Source organism: Cervus canadensis, chromosome X, assembly GCF_019320065.1.
Source record: "Cervus canadensis isolate Bull #8, Minnesota chromosome X, ASM1932006v1, whole genome shotgun sequence".
NCBI classification, from domain to species: Eukaryota; Metazoa; Chordata; class Mammalia; order Artiodactyla; family Cervidae; genus Cervus; species Cervus canadensis.
The window spans coordinates 2,264,165-2,270,470 of record NC_057419.1 but is presented as its reverse complement, the minus strand read 5'-3'; positions in this window follow the sequence as shown (position 1 = coordinate 2,270,470).

Here is a 6,306-nt window from a genome sequence, read left to right as displayed (position 1 = left end):
GAACTGTAAATTTCTGTTGTTTTAAGCTACCCAATTTGCAGTAATTTGTTGTGGAATCCCTATGAAACTAACACCCCACATCAAACCCAAAATTCTCCAGATTGTTTAGGACAAAACTAATATAAGTATTTATTTTTAACTGATCTAATTTTTTTTAATGTAAGTAAGTAATATTATTGATAAGGATATGGCAGAAATTGTGAAGGTGGTACATAAATAATTGAAGTTTGGGAGACAATATCACTGTGTAAACAAGAGATACTTACATGAAGCAGCTGACAATTGGAAAACAAGTAATAAACAGAGCCACAGGAGTGATTGATACAGATAAATTGGTACTCCAGGAGCTCAGGACACTAGAGATTAGTGAGAGTTGGGGTTATCAGTGAAAGTTTTATGGAAGAGATGAAAATGGAATTTGGGCCCTATAGAAAGTGTGGGATTTGGTAAATTAAACAGGCTGATTGAAGCACATTTCAAGGCAGAAATAAAAGGTGTCACTGAGAACCACTGAAACATATATGACCCAATTAGATAGTATTATATAAATACTGTTAATTTTCTCAAATGTATTAGTGCTGATGTAATCATATAGGAGAATGTCATTATTTATAAATGATTCATGTTCAATTATTTAGGCTTAAAGTTTCTTGATATGTTACTTTCAAAGAAAGAAATGAGAAAGAGAGAGAGAGGGAGAGAAACACAGAGAGGCTGAGAAAGAGAGAAAATATATGCAACTATGTGAGAATATTAACTATATTAAGAGAGAATGTTATGTGAGAATGTTAACTATATTAAGTTGGAAGGGGAAGATATGTATGATACAATATAAATCTTAGATCTGTTCACACACTTTGTCCAAGAAATCCTACCTCTGGGAAATAATCAGAAACTTTCAACAAATGGAATGTGACAAGCAAGTGCTCATTCATTATATGGCACAGTGATGTATGAATTCAAGAGAAAGCAAGTTGTGTGTACTGAGCGAGACACCCACCCACCAATCCTACCTCATGACATAAAAAAATCATAATGAAGCAAATTAGGAGGCTTCTGTTGACTAGGATGCTGCCAGCATTGCACTGTTATAGAACACATTTTCTGGGCTTGGGACATGGTGAGTATTCTGTGGCCAAGTACCACAAATACTCTAACTTCACTAAAAGCAAGATATCTTGGAAATGTAAAGAAAGAAACAAACAAAAAAATGCTGAGATTATCCACCATCCAGAATTTTCTATACATTGCATCAGTTTCAAAGTGACCTCAAATTCTGGAACCTTAGTATACTTATTGCATGGAAGAACATTTTTGGAATTGTGCTTAGGTGTACTGAGATTTCAAAATAAGGGAGCTATGTATGCTTGACAATATTTCATTGAATATAATATTTTATTATGAATTTAATAGATTTTTATCTAACACTTATACTCAGCTTCCTGTTAGTAATTACTATGACAAAGCACCAGCAGCCAGCAGATGTTTTGTAACAATTAGCAACTTTTGATGTGCTAATAGTTTCTAAATGGCAACAGTTACAAGTAAGGCAAATAGGACACTATATTGGGTTTGTGTGCGTGTTCTCAGTCATGCCTGACTCTTTGCAACCCAGGAACTGTAGCCCACCAGGCTCCACTGTCCATGGAATTTTCCAGCCAACAATGCTGGAGTGAGTTGCTATTTCCTACTCTCGGGGATCTTCCAGACTCAGGATCAAACCCACATCTCTTGCATCTCTTGCTTTGGCAGGCAGATTCTTTACCACTAGCTCCACCTGGGAACTCAGGAATATTGAGTTTAATGTCATTAAAATAGTACAAGGAAGTCTCATCCATATGCACCATATAACAAACAAATTCAATTGTACACCAAAAACAAAGCATTTAATGTAAAAAAAAATTTTTTTTCTAAGAAGCTCCAATACTTTGGTCACCTGATGCGAAGAACTGACTCATTAGAAAACGCCCTGATGCTCAGAAAGACTTAAGGCAGGAGGAGAAGGGGACGACAGAGGATGAGATGGTTGGATGGCATCACCGACTCAATGGACATGAGTTTAAGCAAGCTCCGGGAGTTGGTGGACAGCAAAGCCTGGCATGTTGCAGTCCATGAGGTCGCAAAGAGTCAGTCACGACTGAGTGACTGAACTGAACTGATGCTCTCAAGGAGTTTCCATTATTGTGGAAGATCCTTTTTGCAAGCAGACTGTCTTTTTGTCTTCCTAACCACAAGGCCTGAAACAGCTAAATACACAGGATTAATCAATCAGTGCTTACTAATATATGAAGAGAAATTGGAATTGACACCCTATGGAGCTAATTTATATTCAGTCTCTTCCAGAGATAGTGTGTCTGTCCAGTTCTAGCTACCTTATTCTGAATTTCCTGAGTTATACAAGGTGCAGACATATCTTTCTCTAACATCTTCTCTGCTACTCGAGCAGTACAGTAGGAGAGGTTTGTGGCACACACCAGATGCCTAGATTCAAGTCCCAAATCTGTCACTCACATAGCATGTGACTTGTGGACAAGTAACCTAATCTCTCTGTGTCTCATTTTTATCATATATAACAGTAACTAATTAATGGAATTTTAAGGACAAAATGAATAAATATATATTAAAAATATATTTGGACTTCCCAGGTGGTGCTAGTGGTAAATAACCAACCTGCCAGTACAGGAGACATAAGAGACATTAGTTCAATTCATGGGTCAGCAAGATCCCCTGGAAAAGGGCATCACAACCCACTCCAGTGTTCTTGCCTGGAGAATCCCATGGACAGAGAAGCCTGGCAGGCTACAGTCCATAGGATCACAGTGAGTCAGACACCACTGAAGTGACTTTGCCTGCAATAATGTAACTAATATAACTATTTATAATAGTGCATGATACATGGTAAGCAATCAGTAAACTAGCCCTGAGACCAGCCTCACCTGTTAGTTAGCAAGTACCAGACCCAGGATTCCCTAGGCCAAGGCCCAATCCAACAACAGGCCAATACCAACTCTTGGGTCCCTTAGGCAACTGTCTTGGCATCTTGTTCCACCCATCAGGGAACTGATACAAGCTTTGGAACATCCCAGGGCCCTCAGCCAGCTGTGTCAACAACTGGCTCCACCAACAAGCATGATAATACCAGCTTTGGGACTCCAGAGTCCTTTAGACAGAGACCATGGGACGTGGTTCAGTCTACCAGTAAGTGAATACTACCCCTAGGAACCCCTAGTCCCTGTCCACCATTAGGCTGACACTAGCTCCCAGATACCGTGGACCAATTCAGACACATAGAGATCAAGACCTACCCACTCATGAACTGTTATCAGTTTGGGGACATACCAGATCATGCAGCCAGTGATGTCAGAAAGCAGATCCACCCACTAACAGACCAACCCTAGTCTCAGGACCCCTGGTGCCACAACCACCCAACTCAGAAGCCAGCTCTTCTCACCAGTGGGCCAGCACTAGCCCTGGAGTCTCTCAGGGCTCCACAGCCAGCTCCTTTGTGACCTGAGTTGTCCTACCAATGGCCAGCAGCCCCTCACTTCATGGCAAATAGATGGGGAAACAATGGAAACAGTGACAGACTTTATTTTCTTGGGCTCCAAAATCACTGTAGATGGTGACTGCAGCCATGAAATTAAAAGACACTTGCTTCTTGGAAGAAAAGGCGTGACAAACCTAGGCAGCATATTAAAAAGCAGAGACATTACTTTATCAACAAAGGTCTGTATAGTTAAAGCTATGGTTTTTCCAGTAGTCATGTATGGATGTGAGAGTTGGACCATAAAGAAAGCTGAACGCTGAAGAATTGATGCTTTTGAACTTCGGTATTGGAGAGGATTCTTGCCTGTCCCTTAGACAGCAGGGAGATCAACCCAGTCAATACTAAGGGAAATCAACCCTGAATATTCATTGGAAGAACTGATGCTGAAGCTCCGATATTTCGGCCACCTGATGCAAAGAACTGACTCATTGGAAAAGGCCCTGATGCTTGGAAAGATTGAAGGCAGGGGGAGAAGTGTACGACAGAGGATGAAATGGTTCGATGGCACCACCGACTTGATGGACACGAGTTTGAGCAAGCTCTGGGAGTTGGTGATGGACAGGGAAGCCTGGCGTGCTGCAGTCCACAGGGTCACAAAGAGTCAGACATGAATGAGTGACTGAACTAACTGATGTGGCTGGATGCTAGGAGTTTAGCTTTTTGAATGCTGAGTTTTTTTAATTAATTTATTTAATTTAATTGGAGGCTAATTACTTTACAATATTATAGTGATTTTAGCCATACATTGACATGAATCAGCCATGGGTGTACATGTGTTCCCCATCCTGTCCCAACTCCCACCTCCTTCTGCATCCCATCTGAGTTTTAAGCCATCTTTTTCACTCTCCACTTTCACCATCATCAAGAGGCTCTTTAGCTCCTCTTTGCTTTCTGCCATTAGGATGGTGTCATCTGCATATCTGAGGTTATTGATATTTCTTCAGGCAGTTTGATTCCAGCTTGAAGTTCATCCAGCCTGGCATTTTGCGTGATATACTCTTCATATAAACAAAATAAGCAGAGTGACAATATACACCCTTGACGTACTCCTTTCCCAATTTTGAATCAGTCTGTTAGTCCCTGTCCAGTTCTGCCTGCTGCTTCTTGACCTGCTTACAGGTTTTTCAGGAGACAGGGAAGGTGGCCTGGTGTTCCCATATCTTCAAGAATTTTCTGTTTTTTATGATCCATGCAGTCAAAGGGTTTTACATAGTTAATGAAGCAGAAGTTGATATTTATCTGGAATTCTCTTGCTTTTTCGATGGTCCAACAGATATTGGTGATTTGATCTCTGGTTCCTCTGCCTTTTCTAAATCTACCTTGTACATCTAGAAGTTCTTGGTTCACATACTGGTGAAGCCTAGCTTGAAGGATTTTGAGCATTACCTTGCTAGGATGTGAGATGAGAGGCAATGTACAGTAGTTTGAACATTCTTTGGCATTGCCTTCTTTGGGATTGGAATTGAAACTGATCTTTTCCAGTCCTCTGGCTACTGCTACTTTTTCCAAATTTGCTGGCATATTGAGTGTAGCACTTAATAGCATCATTTTAAGATTTTAAATAGGTCAGCAGGAATTCCATCACCTCCACTAGCTTTGTCCATAGTGATGCTTCCTAAGGCCCACTTGAATTCACTCTCCAGGATGTCTGGCTCTAGATGAGTGACCACACCATCATAGATATCTGGGTCATTAAGATCTTTTTTGTACAGTTCTTCTGTGTATTCTTGCCACCTCTTCTTAATATCTTCTGCTTCTTTTTGGTCCATACTGTTTCTGTCCTTCATTGTGCTCATCTTTTCATGAAATGTTCCCTTGGTATCTCTAACTTTCTTCAAGAGAGCTCTAGTCTTTCCCATTATGGTGGGTTTATTCTAAAACATAAAATTATTTCATATTTGTTTCTATCTCTTATGTTCTAACAAGTATAAACCCTATACTTGTATTTTTAAATTAATGACATATCTGCTTTTTACCTTTTAATGTGTTCTAGATTTGTTAGGAATTTCCTCTTGATATCAAGATGATCTCCACAATTACCCAGTCTTTTGCAGAGCCTGTTCCTACTGGTCAGTTCCATGTCTGGGCCTTGAAAAGTTTATCACTTTAAGCATAGCATGTAATATAAACAAGTAAGTGATAATATTCATTCCCTTGTGTGCACGCATGCTCAGTTGCTTCAGTTGTGTCTAATTCCTCACAACCCCTTGGACTATACCCTCCAGAGCACTCTGTCCATGGGATTTCGCAGGCCAGAATACTGGAGTGGGTTGTCATTTCCTCCTACCGGAGATCTTCCTGACCCAGAGATTGAACCCTCATTTCTTATGTCTCCTGCAATGGCAGGCTGGATCTTTACCACAGGTGCCATGTAATAAGAGCCTGTGGGCTAGTATCCTAATAAATGTGATTTGTGTGAATCCCAACAACATTATGTCAGGAGTCTGTTGCCATAAATAAAGGAAGCAGAGGTTTATGGATCTTAGCACTTTTCTTGTCAAAGACTGCCTCACAGACAACTTAGTTAACCCCTGTACTTATCTGTTACTATAATTATCATATGAAATCAGTGATAGTATTTATTATTATTATACTAATCACATTAACTGATTTGTTAATGTGACTAGACTGTGAGCCCAAGGCTGAAATCATGTTTCTCTTCAGTACTTAGACCCAAAGCACCTAATATATTACAAGGCATCTATGTATCTATTTATCATCTATCTATGTATCATTGAGAGAGAGAAAGAGAGGAAGAA